Here is a 16,367-nt window from a genome sequence, read left to right as displayed (position 1 = left end):
AGAAACTGTGGAGCAAAAATCATGAACAGAAGAGAGTGGGGAGGTGCCAGAAAAATGAAACCTGAGGAAATGAACCGTCAGCTCGCTCATTTAGAAGCTGCTGCAGGATTTCATATGGGGGGTGTCTCAGAGCATAGCCCATGTCCCCTCGGACACAAAGGGAAATGATTTTACTTCTGAATATGCTGGAGAGGGGCCTTCCATTAGAGGACAGTTTCTAACTACCATTTTCAACTCTGGAACTCTGAAATCTTACTAATCAACTTAGGTTGGGGTCCTGATCACTGCCAACCACTCCCTGAGGTGACTTCTAGCTAGCTCACCTCCCACAGTTGTTAGGAACTGTCACGGTCACCAGGAGACCTCAGACCCACGCCTCTCCCACCACCTGACAGGGAATCTCATCCCCAGTTCACCAAGAACATAGAAAGCTTTATTTGTGAACTTCTTGGGTTCCCCCCTCCCACCTCAAAATTAACCTAAAGACCTCCATTCTTGGCACCATGCTGGGTGACTTAAGACCCTGTTCCCATTTTGCACACCAGCTAGAAATGCAGGGCAGCACAGACCGTGCATCGTTTTGAATGCATGCTGAGCTTATAAGAGAGCGAGAGAAAGCCCAGGAGCTGGGGACAGAAGTGGACGTTGAAAGACCAGAAGTATTAGGATCCTGACTACCTGAGAGGCAGGGAGTTAAAAGTGGGCCCTTCAAACCAGGGTCCTCAAAGGGCTCTACCTTCAGAGCAAGTAACTGTAACAATGACAAGAGCCACACAGGCTCTTGTGTGGCGAAGTGAGAAGGGAACTGCCTTGGCTCGTGTAATGAATGAAGGAAACAAGTCACCCCTGAGAATCCATAGCTGGTCTGACTCTACGTGGGTTTGGAGCTGGAGTCATGCTGAGAGGCTGAGATGCTGGTGACCCTACTTTGGCCACAGGCCTGAAGATCCCAGCACAAGAAACACAAACACGGTCCAGAGGGAGGCTCCATCGCAGTTTCCCCAGATAAGCCTCTGCTGAACTTGAGCTAACAAACCAGAAGTATGAAACAGGTGAGACAACGACCCACCATCACTAAGAACCAGCCCAAGCATGTCTGATGCCAGACTGATCAGACACAGACTATAAAACAGTTACATACAGAATGTGTAAGGATTTAAAACAAAACAAAACAAAACAAAACACACACAGAAAGGGAAAAATACACTCTGAAAAAAGGACCAGGAGGCTTGAAAAACAACCAAATTTTATATGGTTTTGGCCTCATTTCTACCATCATGGGGAGAAAGGCCCTTCCTCCTTTCTAAGGTCAAGCTCACATTGAGTACTTTGTTGGCCGCCTCAGAAGCCCTCCACTGCTCCTTGGGCAGGTGACCAGAGAACCACTGTGTCTTCTTTTCATACTGGCAGTACTGAGTCCCGTCTTCCCCCACAGCGCACCGAGGTGGTTTGAGACGTACCACAATGTGTAAAAAGTCTCCCAGTTCTGTAGCCTGGATGCCCATAGAAGAGCCCACCCTCAGTCAGCCGGTGTGTGGCAGAGAGGCAGAGGCATGGAGTGAACAGCACTGCGAGTCCCTCGTTTTAGCCACAGCTGCGGTGAGATCTCTCCTCCAGCACACGTGTGTGGGAGCCAGCCTGCCTTGTGAGCCCGGGCCTTCCGTCCTGATCACTCACTTCCTCCAGCCAATCCAGAGAAAATTGAATTTTTCTCAACAGCTCTATTGAGGATTAATTTACCTACCATAAAGATCACCTGCTTTAAGTGTACAACTGCATGGGGTTTCTTTTTTTTTTTATTATTCAAAAATATTTTTTAAAATTTCTTTTCAGTGTACCAGAATTCATTGTTTAGGCACCACACCCAGTGCTCCATGCAATACGTGCCCTCCATAATACCCACCACCAGGCTCACTCAAAACCCTCACCGTCTCCCCTTCAAAACCCTCAGATTGTTTCTCAGAGCCCACAGTCTCTCATGGTTCGTCTCCCCTTCCAGTTTCCCCCAACTCCCTTCTCCTCTCCATCTCCCCATGTCCTCCGTGTTAATCCTTATGCTCCACAAGTAAGTGAAACCATATGATATTGACTCTCTCTGCTTGACTTATTTCGCTCAGCATAATCTCCTCCAGTCCCGTCCATGTTGATACAAAAGTTGGGTATTCGTCCTTTCTAACAGAGGCATAGTACTCCAGTGTACTCTACAGTGTACATGGATTTTTTTCGTTTCCTAGGACAGCTGTAACTGACCACCAGGAGCTGGGGGCTTTCAATAGCAGAAATCTGTTCTCTCACAGGTCTGGAGGCCAGGCCAAGATCAAAGGGCTGACAGGGCTACACTCCTTCTCAAGTTCTAGGGAAGAATCTTTCCTTGCCTCTTCTGGCTTTTGGAGGCCCCTGTGCTCCTTGGCTTGTGACCGTATCACTCTCATGTCTGCCCCCGTTTTTCTGCCCCTATTTCCTATCATGTTCCTCCTTGAGGGTTTTGCTCTATCTTCATGTGGATTTCTTGAAAGGACACCAGTCACTAGATTTAGGACCCACCCTCAAACATTGCGATGTCATCTTAATTAATTAAGATATCTTCAAATAACTTATTTCTACATGAAGTCATGTTCTGAGGTTCAGGTGAGTATAAATTTTGGAGGGCAACACAAGTATATTTACATTATCCAACACACACACACACACACACACACACACACACACACACAGTAACAGCCCAACACAAGTATACAGAGTTGTATAATTATTACCACAACAAGTTTCAGAACATTTCCATGACCTTGAAAGGACTTCCCACCCCCACCCACTTATAGTCCTTTCCTACCCCAGTCCCAGGCAATCGCCAATTGACATTCATCCTTCTAGATTGGTCTTTTCTGGACATTTCCTGTATGTGGGATCCCGCAGTAGGTACACTTCCGTGTCTAACTTTATGGCCTTTTTTCACTGAGCATATTTTCCAGGTTCATCCATTCTGTAGTGTGTACCAGTTCTTTGTTCCTTTTTGTTGCTGAGTAACATTACATTGCATGGGATTTCCACATTCGGTTCACTCATCCACCGTTGGTACACATTGGCATTGTTTCCACTTTGGGGATATTATGGACAGTGCTGCTATCAACATTTGGGTGCGGATTCTTGCAAGGACCTATGGTTTCACTTTTCCCAGGTAGGTCCCTAGGAGGAACTGCTGGGTCACATGGAAATTCTGTTTAACATTTTGAGAAACTGCCACACTGTCATTCCAAATGGCTTCACCATTTTCCCGACGTCTGTGTCAGAAGACAGCACAGAAGAGGAAAGGGAGAGGAGTGGTTAGGATTCAGTTTATGATACAGGACAGGAATGTTCCCCTTCAACCACATGCAGGGCAAAGCTGGGAGGTGAGCGCCAGCTTGATACTCACTGGCTGGAGAAACCCCAGTGGCCAATACAGTGCTGCCCTGCAGAGGACCTGAGGGTCCTGAAGAAGCTGTCAGCTGCCGGGAGAGGTCGACATGTGCCACCTTAGAGAGTTAAGCAAATACAGAGGCTGAAGCTCCTCCTTCTCTGAGATCAGGCAGAAGGCAGAAGGCTTCCTGTGGCAGCCTGTGCAGCAGCATGAGAAAGGGGCTGCTGAGCTCTGAGTCTGGGACACCAGAAGTGCAACCTATTCCACTTCTCCATCCCACTGAGGGAAGGACTAATGCCCCAGGAGTTCAATGGCCCCCTTAGCTGGTCCCAATACTCACCAGATGAGGGACCCTACCCAGAAAGGAGGCTGAATGGGCACTCCACTGGGAGGGGCCAAAGGGAGACATGGCATCCTTCTCCAAGGATGTCCTCTGTAGGAGAGGAGGCCATAGGGAGGCTCTGGGGGGAACAGGGAGCAGAGTAGACCATCCCCCCTTATCAGATACTCTTGCTTGCAACTTTGCACCCTCCACCATCAAAGGGTTCTGAATATTACCGAAAACCTTTGAATAGCAGGCGTGGAACTTAAACATGTGGTGTGTAGAAGGACCAAGAGGCAACTGAACAGGAGCACTGAATATGTGTGCCCCAGGGGCAGTGGGGGCACATCTGCTTTCTTGCATGGAGCCTTGTGTGTGATCCCGCCCTGTCTGGTGCACTGTGATGCGTGCTCATTATGGTACTGGGGACTACTTCCCTGAACATAGTTATGGGGAGAGGCTGAACCAGCCTGTGTCTCCTTATCATTTTCCCTTGAAACAGAAAGTGGGAATTGTCTTTAGAGTGTGGCATGATTTCAGCAAACCTCAACCATAGAACACATCTATGGGAACTTCTCCAGGGGAAAAAATGAAGCAATCATAAATAGTGTCTAAGAACTCCTAAATAGCCCTAAGATAGTTACAAAATGAAAACATTCTAGCAGTGGGAGAAAGCTCTAGATGCTCTAAGTCTTTTCTTGTTTATATGAAGGACAGAGGAGTATGGTTAAATGGTTTTCCTGCCTGAGCAGCAGACTGTCCTCGTTGAGCCACCGAGAAGCTGAAGTGAGAGAAGATGGCGGAAGAGCACACACCTCAAGATCATGGTGGCCACAGCCACTTGGGGTTGGTAAACACAGTGTGCCTTCTCCCCTCACCCTGTACTCAACATTCCCCACATGCAGAAGACTGTCATCATGGGTTTTCAAATGATGATCCTCAAACCACTGAAAAAATTGTTAAATTGGTCTGGTGTGGTTTGTTTACTAAGAGACGGAAGTATTTCTTTTTTTTTTTTCCTTATTATTCCTTAAGATTTCTTTCCAGAATTGCTAGTGAAAAACATCTTATGTGTCCAGGAGGGTAGGAGAAGTTAGTTGTATGAACATTTTATTCATGGGAAGGTAAGGATGGACTCAAAATCTCTCTGTAAACATCACTTGATGTCATCCCTTGAAAATATACCAGAAGGAAGGTGGAAGTGCTACTTTCCCCCAAGAGATTTGGAGGAAGAATCAGGGGCACCTGTTTAATTCTGGTCATGCTAGCGGTGAATGGACTCTTGGCACAATGTCCTCAGTGGGGGAGGACTGGCTACTTAGGATGCATTCAGGTATGTTCAGTGTGTTAAGTCAGGGTCTTTCCTACTGGTGAAAATTGGGGTCTTTCCTACTGGTGAAAAATTCTTTTCCATGGTAACTGTAAACTCCATATTTGTGTATAGTATAAATTTACTTAGAAATCTGAAATGCAGTGGAGTTTCTATTTTTTTTCAAAGATTTTATCTATCTATTTGACACAGAGAGAGAGAGATCACAAGTAGGTAGAGAGGCAGGCAGAGAGAGGGGGAAGCAGGCTCCCCGCTGAGCAGAGAGCCCGATATGGGGCTCGATTCCAGGACCCTGAGATCATAACCTGAGTTGAAGGCAGAGGCTTAACCCACTGAGCCACCCAGGTGCCCCTGGAGTTTCTATTTTTAAAAACTATGTTTTGGGGCGCCTGGGTGGCTCAGTGGGTTAAGCCGCTGCCTTCGGCTCAGGTCATGATCCCAGGGTCCTGGGATCGAGTCCCGCGTCGGGCTCGCTGCTCAGCAGGAAGCCTGCTTCCCTTCCTCTCTCTCTGCCTGCCTCTCTGCCTACTTGTGGTCTCTCTCTGTCAAATAAATAAATAAAATCTTTAAAAAAAAAAACAAAAACAAAAACAAAAAAAAACTATGTTTTAAGGAGCTAAATTATTTGAGAATCTCCTAAGATGTTTTCTTCTTCTACTATAATTACTTGATCTTCTAAAGATCGGAATTGGTTGCCTATTGTAAGATTCACTGGATAAAACTGAGGGCAAAAAGTGTGGATGAAAATAGGAAAAAAAAATTCAAGTATCCAAGATAGGGGCAGTCTCTGTTATATTTAGTCCATAATTGTCAACTTATTGTTATAGAAGACCCTAGGAGCAAAATATTTATGCTTTCACTGGGATGTATGTCGATGTGTAGATTTACCTGAGTTTAAAGTGAGGAGTCACTCTCCTGATTTGCCTCCACTGGGTCTGTGATGATGATCATGGATGTCACTCTAACCGATGTTGAAAAATGGAAGTGTCTGGGGTGAGGGAGTAAGCCAAGGAGTACCGGGGGACATGTGTAATGCTGACTGCTGGCTTCTGCTTTCTAAACCCGATGCGTGGTGGAGACCCTAGCAGATATGCCCTGGGCTGCAGGGATTTGGGGTCCTGGATGGCTTTGCCTGGCAACTCAGGGAGACACTGGTGGAGTTGTGTAGAATTGACTGGCAGGGACCTGTGGGACTTAGGAGTTAATGAGTCAGTGTATGCTCCACTTTCGTAGACGCTACGCTTCAGGCTTGGTTTATTGTCTTGTGGATAGTCTGGATTTAAGAAAGGGATGGAGAAAAAGTTAATAACAAGACAAAGTGTCCGAAGCTATTGCATTTTACGTAGCTCCAAGTATTGAGACACGATTCTTCTAGTATGCAAGATTTAGCAAAGGAGTCTGGTTCATCTGATTCAGCAAACAATTTCTTTCACACTATTGATAAAGGAATGGCATTGCCTAATTAGTCTTCCTGTTTCACTTCCATCTTCCCTGTTACTCCAAACAAAAGCACTGAATGACCTTAGTGTTGGAACAACACTGGTTCAGAACAGCAGCCATATGGTGGTTCCAGACACGAGAGTTTGTACAAAGACAACTGAAGTATTTTATGAGAAGAAATTTGCTCTACAGATATGACAGTGCTGAATATGATGTATTTTATTATTATTTGTACATGTTTTTAGAGATCTGGTGGTTAAATGTTTCCTAGCATACTGTTGGATGTATGCAGAAAAATTTGCAAACCAGAAATAAAATAACAAGAACATCATTAAAAAACTGAGGCTCCAGCAGCCAAAATGGACCAGGTGGTTTTGGGGGGAAAAGCTCCCCACTCGTTATGCTTCCATGTGGGGGGATCGTTGATGAAAACAACACTCCTGACCCCGCTCCTGAATGGAAAGGAAGTGACTAGCCTAACTTGAGAGGCGGAGAGGAACTGCTAAGTGTGACCAGTCCCTTCCAGTTATCTGTTGGCAGAGGACACATGTTCTGATCTACAAACTTCCTGTAATGAAAGAGGTTGTGTCCAAGCAAGATGTGTATATGTCTCCAGCTCTGGCAGAGACAGGGTAGACTGAGTGTAGCATCTGCAAACACACATTCTCCAGAAAGCCAAGATCAAACCATCCTACTCCTGTTCCTATCTCTTGCTCAATTTGGACTCAGGGGTATTATTATGAGGCCCAGTAGTATGGACTGTGGATTGAGCAGAAATTTCCAGTTGCCTCTGGAAGCCCATTTTCCCTCTTTCCCCAGCTTTTAACAAGGGACATTATTAAAAATACACCTGAAAAGAATGTCTTTCCAAGTTTTTCCTACAGTTGGGTATAGCCAGTTCAAGGCAATGATGCATCTAGGTCTCCTGGGAGACGAGCTTTGCTGGTTGGAATCCCTTTGGGCTTTCTCTGTTTCCTCCTGTTCCAGCCTGACATCAGGATCTAATACTTGGAGTGCTAGCTGTCATCTCGAGCCATGAGATGATTCTGGAGATGGGAGCCTGGGTCCCTGATGACACCATGAAGCTATCATGCCAAGCCGGCCTGCCTCACTCCAGAAAACATTTATATGAGAAAGAAGTATAAACCATTATATTTCTTAATTATTATTATTTTGGGTTTTTCCACAATAGGAGAAGAAGAACTGTTTTTGAGCTGACCTTAATCCTAGGTCTTGGCTCTTTGTGGGGAATATGGCAGATGTTCCATTTTGAAAGCAAACAAACAACCTAATTTCTATTGGATGGCTTTGCAGAGAAAGATGTACTGTACAGCACGTATAGTTTCCAAACCAACCACCAGTTTCAAAATCATTGTTATAGGTTGGGTTATCATCAGCCGGTACCACCTGGTGTTGCACAGGCTGAGTGTGACTCTCAGATGCGCTCCTTGCTCACGGTGTGGCCCTAGTCACTCATCCGCTCTGTGCCTCAGTTTTGTTCTTGTCACAGAGAGAAGATTATTGTTGAGAGGATTAACAAAGCCGGCCCGCAGCACAGAGTTGGTGCCATAAAAGCACAGACTGATGGTTTCTCCATGCCTCTGGTGGCAGGCACTTACTTCTTCATGCCCTGAAGGGGGAGAGGTCTTCAGATGAGAAATGGATGCGGACTTCCATTTGGGGTCTGCAGTCTGTTCAGGATTTGGGGCACATCTCCTTCCTAAAGCTTCTTTCCAAAGACACTTTCGGCTCAGGCTCAAATCCAGTAACCAAGATTCTTCTTCTCACAAGAATGAAGTGCTAAGTCATGATAATTAAAGATCCCACAGCTGCCAAATGTGACCTTGCAAAACTGAGAACAAATCTTTTGTGCATCCAAGAAGCATATACTTACTTTTCATTCTTCCTCTCAGAGCTGGGAAACATGAGTCAGAAACTGTGAAACTCACATAGGATTGAGCATTGAAACGTGACCCCCTGGTCTCTCCAGTCAGGGTCCTGATTCCTGCAGCTCCCTGAGCAGAGCACAGGATGCAGGAGCTCTGGTGGCCGAGCTGGGTTCTAGAAATCAGTCCATGCTAGTGCCTCACAGTGTCAGGGGTGTGTAAGCCCTACAATGGGGAGTGTTTGCTGCCAGACAGGAGGAAGAAGTTTGCAAAATGGCAGAGAATGAAAACAGAGAGATTTCCCGTGAGGACACGGCAAGTCAAGGGCATTTTGTCATTTCTTCTTCTTCTTCTTATGAGAGTGAACCAATTCTGAAATAACGGGTTTCTATCCTACCTTATGAGCTGCTATGCAGGGGAGGAAAGGCACTCTGAAGATTGCTGTTACCAGAAGGTAATTTCCTATTTCTTTAAAACAATCCACTGAAAGAATGTACTATTGCTCCCTAAGAAAAAATGCAGCATTGCTTTGAGGACATGTTTTCTGTTCTTTCCTTGTCCTAATAAAGAAAAGCTTAATTGCACTCCACCTGGGAGCCATGCCTTGCCGAAATCGTCACCCTCTGGCTTGTTCGTGGTTTGTCCATCTTATTCTGCAAAAGATGTTTCTTTTTCTACTCACATTTCTCCTTTGGAAGAGTGTCCCACCAAAACAGGTATTTTGGGTCTTGTGAATAAACTCAGTATTTGGTCAGAAATGTTCTGACCCAGGGGCGCCTGGGTGGCTCAGTGGGTTAAGCCGCTGCCTTCAGCTCAGGTCATGATCTCGGAGTCCTGGGATCGAGTCCTGCATTGGGCTCTCTGCTCAGCAGGGAGCCTGCTTCCTCCTGTCTCTCTGCCTGCCTCTCTGCCTGCTTGTGATCTCTCTCTGTCAAATAAATAAATAAAATCTTAAAAAAAAAAAAAAAGAAATGTTCTGACCCAGCCCACATTCTCCTATCCCACCCAATTATTTGTAGCCCTGTAAAGAAATGGTCAAAAAGACTTTTTAAAAATGGATCATTATCATGGCTCTTTGCAATGCTAATGTTTGAAGTATGACCTTTCCACCTGTCATGGTCATGGTTACTGAGAGATGACAACATGTCAGCAGAGCAGTGCTTTTTTGCAAGGATTTCTGAAGCATAACAAATGGAGGGGGTAATTTAGCAGGGACTGGTACCAAGCAGAGGCAGTGGGAGCAAAGGAAATCTAGACTAAGAGAGCTCTTGTTCAGAGACTGTGTGCTCTGTGCTTCTCCTGCAAAGTTACTCATTAAGCAAGGTGCCATTTGACACCATGATGCATTGGTTTATCAGTGTCCATCATAAACCGTGGTATCACCTAACAACATCTCAATCTTCTGGAAATTTGCATTCTTATGACACAAGGAAGTACCCTCTGACCTACTTTCTTGCAGCAGAAAGATGCAGGGGTGTACTGGAGCCCCTGTCAGCAGCCAGGGAAAGAGGTACACCCTGCAGCTCAACTCACACTCATGGGATGTGACCTACTTAACCTGAAATTGACAACGGTGGGAGGATTTACACCACCGACATTGGCAAACACTAGAAATCAGGGCTCTCTCCCCTGCCTCCAACTCCAACAGCTTTTGCTGTTTTACACTGACCAGAAGACTGCCTCGAGGAGTGAGTCACCATATTGATGCTTTTCAGGAGTGTTCCCACAATACAGGGACACTGAGGAGGTAGTGAGTTGACCTGAGAGCATTAGCTAATCTTATTCATAACAGTAAATCCTACGGATATGAACTGCACATCACTGTGTGTTTGACGGGTGATTCAGCAAAGAGTCGATGCATATGTTGCTTTCTCAACTCAGGGATACAGGAGGGTGGACATTTCTATTAATAAACTGCTGATATTCAAGATTAGTTGCAAACATTACTCTCCTCTTTTAATGGCACAAAATGCATTCTAATACATTTTTATTTCTTTTCTTCCTCATCGGTTCTGCTGAAACTAGCACTGAAAAAGAAACAAAACAAAACACCAAGCAGCCTGGATAATCTCTAACTAGACAAACTGCCCGTCATGATCATCTGGCTTGATTCCTTCCTTTTACAGAGAAGAAAGAGAAAACCAGAATAGAGAAGTGGGTGTCAAAGGCTTGGAGAGGAGTCAACCAGGATCTGACTTAAAAGAGTCCTATTTTCAAACCAACATTACCATTGTCAGTAGTGACCCCAGTAAAGAGTGGCCAAGCTTCCTGGGTGCCTAGAACTCTCTAAAATTGAGCAGGAAAGCCCTGCCTCCTGCTCCTGATGGGGGAGTCCCTTGGTCCTTCACTTAGTCCAAACAGAGGCGGCAGAAGAGGGTGTGGTCCAAGAATGAGGCAACAAGGCTGGAAAACAGAGGCAGGGACAAAGGGTGGGAGAACTATGGAGGCAGATATTCTCAGACGAGATGAAGACATATCTCAAGCCCACTTCTTCAAGTACTTTTTTTTTTTTTTGAGAGACAAGAAGTGTGAATTTTGGTGGGTGGGGCAGAGAGAGAGGGAGAGAGAATCTTAAGCAGACTTGGTGCTGAGCACCGAGCCCAGCACAGGGCTCAGTCTCACAACCCTGAGATCATAACCTGGGTCTAAATCAAGACTTTGACGCTCTATTGACTGAGCCACCCAGGCGCCCCTTTAAGTACTTTTTTTTTTTTAAATCCCCCTCCAACATTTTTTTTTTTTTTTTTGCAGGCTCCCTGCTGAGCAGAGAGCCCGATGCGGGGCTCGATCCTGGGACCCTGAGATCATGACCTGAGCCGAAGGCAGTGGCTTTAACCCACTGAGCCACCCAGGTGCCCCCCCTTCCAACATTTGACTGGGAAAAATTTCAAGCATATGGAAAGTTGAACAGCCATATACCCACTGCCTGGATTCCACAATGAATATTTCATGCACAGATTTGAATCTAAATTTATTTCAGTGTTACCTCATCAGCAAATCAAAATTTACTGAATACAGAATTTTCATTATTTTATTTTAAAATAGACTGGGTGAAAACATGAATCAGTGAGCGTCTCAAAGATCACCAAGACATTAAGGCACTAAGATGGCGGCCCCCTTCTTGAATTCTGCTGCTCAGGGTGGAAACCCATTGCGTGTGCCTTACTCTGGACTCTGCAGATGTGACAGGGTGTCTGGTGCTGCTCTCACAAATGTCATATCAGAGGGTGAAGTGTGAAGGGGATTAGGAACAAAGAGCCTGAGCCCCAACCTCACACCATCCAGGACAGGGAGTGGGCAAGACCACTGTCCTGATTCCTAGGGGGCTGAATGGGACGGCACACTCTCAACCTGGGCTGCATCTCAGAAGCTGTAATCACCTGGGTAGTTAATAGACTATTGCCCAGGCCCTACGCCAGACCAACCGAGGCACGGTCTCTGGGGGTGGGGCTCAGGAATGGCTCTCTTTGAAGCTCTCCAAGTGATCCTAATATACAGCTTGGGTGTCAACAACTCTATGGGATGATCTCCTGGGCCATTGATAGCTTGAATGCTCCTTCACTTTCTCTGTCTTTTTCCTTCCCACTCTGTCCCTTTATTCCCTTTCTCTTCTTCCTTCCTTAATTTTTCCCCTTCTTCTCTCTCTCTCTTTCTCTCACAATTCAGCAACAACAACAGGAATAACAATAACAACAATAGCTAACTTACTTGAGTGCGGACTCTGTGCTGGAAACTTTCTCATATGCCCCACATATATTTCACCCATAAAACAACCTGAGGGATAGACCTCCTGACCCTAGAGAGATGACCCAGGACCAACTGATAAATTCCACTTTAAATAGATTCTATGTTTTGTTACAAATATATGTGAGAGATGTAGAAATAATATTTTTAACAGATTCATTGGATTTAAAATTTATATTAACATATGCCCATGCAGATGATCTAAGACAACCAGGCAATAAATACTTATCTTGAATTGGGGAAAAATAAAGAAGCGAGTGTAAGTAAATGCTAGGATTCATTTAATATCTGGCATCTTCTCCCCTTTTGCCTTATTTATAATCAAAGATCAGAGAACTAGAGGGTTTAAGACTGACTACTTTGGAACACATGCCCTTTATGCCATTTTCCTACCCCTAATTCAAAGATCTATCTCATCGTGTAGGATTTTTTTTTCTTAAAAAATATCTTCCTACAAAAATTTTTTAAATTTAAATTCAATTAACATACATGCATGCCAATGTTTATAGCAGCAATGTCCACCTCTTGTAAGATTTTTAAAACATCCATTTCACTGTAAAAGTACTGCATCAACATTATTTTCTAACATGAACAGTTTTCCCTACCCTGCCCTCCCTGGAATTCTTCTTCTTCCTCATTTTTTTAAGGGTCTTCATTTATTTTTGGGAGAGAGAGAGAGAGAGAGAGCGAGCGCACAAGCAGTGGAAGGGCCAGAGGGAGAAGCAGGCTCCCCATTGAGCAGGAAACCGGATCTGGGGCTTGATCTCAGGACCCTGGGATTATGACCTGAGCTGAAGGCAGACACCTAACAGACTGAGCTGCCCCTTTCCTGGAATCCTTAATTCTATTTACCCATACTAAAAGAAGATCAGGTAAGGGAAGTAATAAGCCTAGAGCCATGCAACCAGGAAGTAAGTGGAAAATCTAGAAGGAAGGAGATCGTAGATCTCCTGAATCCAAGTGCAAAGTCTCTTTGCCCAACCATAGTAGAGGACCAGACACTGGTCCACCTCAGAACACAGGGCATGGGGCAGCCCAAGTATACTTGGACACTCCTGGACCTGGGGCTTGGTCCATTTGGGGAGACTCCCAATGACATCTCTGATGGCCCCAATTCCTCTGCTGCAAAATAACATCCCTCCTGTAAGCCTGCTGCATATTTGAGACCTCTTGGCAGGACTGGCTATGTGATTTCTGGACCCAGAGCAAAACAAAAATGTGGGGCCCTTTCTCCACATCCTCTCCAACATATGTTGTTTCCTGTCTTGCTAATTTTGGCCATTCTAACTGGTGTAAGGTGGTATCTCAATGTGGTTTTAATTTGAATCTCCCTGATGGCTAGTGATGATGAACATTTTTTCATGTGTCTGATAGCCATTTGTATGTCTTCATTGGCGAAGTGTCTGTTCATATCTTCTTCCCATTTTTTGATATGACTATCTGTTTTGTGTGTGTTGAGTTTGAGAAGTTCTTTTTTTTTTTAATTTTTTTATTTTTTTTCAGCATAACAGTATTCATTATTTTTGCACCACACCCAGTGCTCCATGCAATCCGTGCCCTCTACAATACCCACCACCTGGGCCCCCAACCTCCCACCCCCCACCCCTTCAAAATTCTCAGATCGTTTTTCAGAGTCCATGGTCTCTCATGGTTCACCTCCCCTTCCAATTTCCCTCAACTCCCTTCTCCTCTCCATCTCCCCTTGTCCTCCATGCTATTTGTTATGCTCCACAAATAAGTGAAACCATATGATAATTGACTCTCTCTGCTTGACTTATTTCACTCAGCATAATCTCTTCCAGTCCCGTCCATGTTGCTACAAAACTTGGGGATTGAGAAGTTCTTTATAGATCCTGGATATCAGCCTTTTGTCTGTACTGTAATTTGCAAATATCTCCCATTCTGTGGGTTGCCTCTTTGTTTTGTTGACTGTTTCCTTTGCTGTGCAGAAGCTTTTGATCTTACACAGTTGGTGGGAATGCAAGTTGGTGCAGCCACTTTGGAAAACAGTGTGGAGATTCCTCAAGAAATTAAAAATAGAGCTTCCTTATGACCCTGCAATTGCACTACTGGGTATTTACTCCAAAGATACAGATATAGTGAAAAGAAGGGCCATCTGTACCCCAATGTTTATAGCAGCAATGACCATGGTCGCCAAACTGTGGAAAGAACCAAGATGCCCTTCAACGGACGAATGGATAAGGAAGATGTGGTCCATATACACTATGGAGTATTATGCCTCCATCAGAAAGGATAAATACCCAACTTTTGTAGCAACATGGATGGGACTGGAAGAGACTATGCTGAGTGAAATAAGTCAAGCAGAGAGAGTCAATTATCATATGGTTTCACTTATTTGTGGAGCATAACAAATAACATGGAGGACATAGGGAGATGGAGAGGAGAAGGGAGTTGGGGGAAATTGGAGGGGGAGACGAACCATGAGAGACTGTGGACTCTGAGAAACAATCTGAGGGTTTTGGATGGGAGGGGTTGGGAGGTTGGGTGAGCCTGGTAGTGGGTATTATGGAGGGCACGTATCGCATGGAGCACTGGGTATGGTGCAAAAACAATGAATTCTGTTATGCTGAAAAGAAATTAAAAAAAAAAAAGAAGAAGGGGTATATATATATACAATGGAATCCTATGCAGCCATTAAAAAATCTTGCCATTTGCAATGGAAAAAAAAAATGTGGGGCCCTTTGTTAAAAGAGCAGGAAAAAGATGCTGTTAAATTTCTAAAACATAAAGCTTTCTTCATTCTTTTGTGGCCTCTCTCCACATGTCATAAGGGTTTATATTTTCTAATTAATTTTTCCCCTTTTTAAAGAAATTTAAATTATATTAGCCAACATACAGTCTTGTAATCCCTTGAACTTGGGGCTGGCCAAGGGCCAGCCTTCCCAGGCATCAGGACAAGGCCTGGGACTTGGCATGCATATGCATGTACCCCGACCACCTGCCAAGTCCTCCTTCCACAGAGTGACTGTCATAGCCAGCTCTTGGAAGGGTGACCCCAATGGTATTCTGAGCCACCTTCTGAAAGCTCCTGGCCAAGCATGGAGGTGCTTGGAGATGCTGTGTGGAGCCTGACTTTGATTTTCCAACACACCCTAAGGTCCACAGGTCAGGAGGACCTCAAGGATTGTTGAATGGGTGATTGCAGAAAAGGGGAGCCTGGGGCTCCAGGAGTGGGAGAATGGGGAGACAGGTGGCAGTGGGAGGTGGAAGATACTGGGACTGAGGCCCCAGCTCCCCAGTTCAAGCTCCACTGATCTGTCAGACTTCACTTACAAACACAAACTGAAGACAAAATTATTAAGAATTTCAAGGTGGTGGCTGAAGAACATTAAACCCCAAGCTTAGGGCTCTGGAGAACTCAGGGGCCCATGCCAGGGGGCAAAGAAGCTGGGAGGAGGCAGTCTCTTGGACTGGAAGTCTGGAAGATGGAGCAGGGAGCTGGCGGCCTTCTTTTTCTCTACTGCCATGATGAAGATGGTACACACAGGGCAAACCCTAATGAGCACAGTGGTTAGTCTTTCTAATCTAGTAGAACCCGTCAGCATTATCTCTCACTATAATGTGGCTCCTGTCCTGGCATCCCCTGGGGGCATCAAGGAGTGCACACTCCATCTCCCAGTCCCAGTGAACACACGTTCTCCCCAGCACACCTAACATCAAATTTACCATCTTAACCGTTCTTAAGGGTGCAGGTCAATGACATTAAGTACACTCACGCTGTTGTGCGACCTTCTCCACCATCCGTCTCTAGAACTTTTTCATCTCCCCAAACTAAAAGTGTGTCCCCGTTAAAACCCAATTGCAATCCTCTGTCTCCCAGGCACCATTCTACTTTCCACTTCCATGGATGTGACTCCTTTATGGACTTCACAGAAGAGGAATCCTGTAGTATGTATCCCTCTGGGAAAGGCTTATTTACTTAGCATAATGTCATCATGGCTCATTCACGTTGTGGTGTGTGTCAGGATGCCCTTCCTTTCAGAGCCTGAGTAACATTCTATTGGGTGCTTATGCCACCTTTCTTCATCCATTCCTCCATCCAGGGACCCTGGCATGGCTTCCACCTTTGGTCCACTGCAAATAATGCTATTTTGGTCATTATTCTTGAAAACGTCTATGGCGCTTTGCTAGAGAAAATGGTTTCTAATTCTGGGCCCCCTTGTTCTCCAGGCATTCAAAGGCCGAGCGGCTTTTTCTCTGCCTGGGGTCCCTGCCTCTCAGCTTCAT

General features: G+C 45.2%; 1 protein-coding gene and 1 long non-coding RNA gene across 2 annotated transcripts in view; both read right to left on the bottom strand.

Moving 5' to 3' along the window:
• DSCAM (DS cell adhesion molecule) overlaps nucleotides 1-16,367 on the bottom strand; it is a 780,684-nt gene that overhangs the window by 138,382 nt on the left and 625,935 nt on the right. The window lies entirely within an intron of this gene.
• On the bottom strand, nucleotides 2,059-14,507 carry LOC125094038 (uncharacterized). The gene is made up of 3 exons (XR_007125422.1): nucleotides 14,497-14,507; nucleotides 13,557-13,559; nucleotides 2,059-2,199 (listed from the first exon to the last, which is right to left on the bottom strand). It is a non-coding gene; the product is annotated as an uncharacterized LOC125094038 (long non-coding RNA).

The sequence above is a fragment of the Lutra lutra genome, chromosome 1 (assembly GCF_902655055.1).
Source record: "Lutra lutra chromosome 1, mLutLut1.2, whole genome shotgun sequence".
Taxonomy (NCBI): domain Eukaryota; kingdom Metazoa; phylum Chordata; class Mammalia; order Carnivora; family Mustelidae; genus Lutra; species Lutra lutra.
The sequence above is the reverse complement of the archived record's forward strand: the minus strand, read 5'-3'. Positions and strand labels throughout refer to the sequence as shown.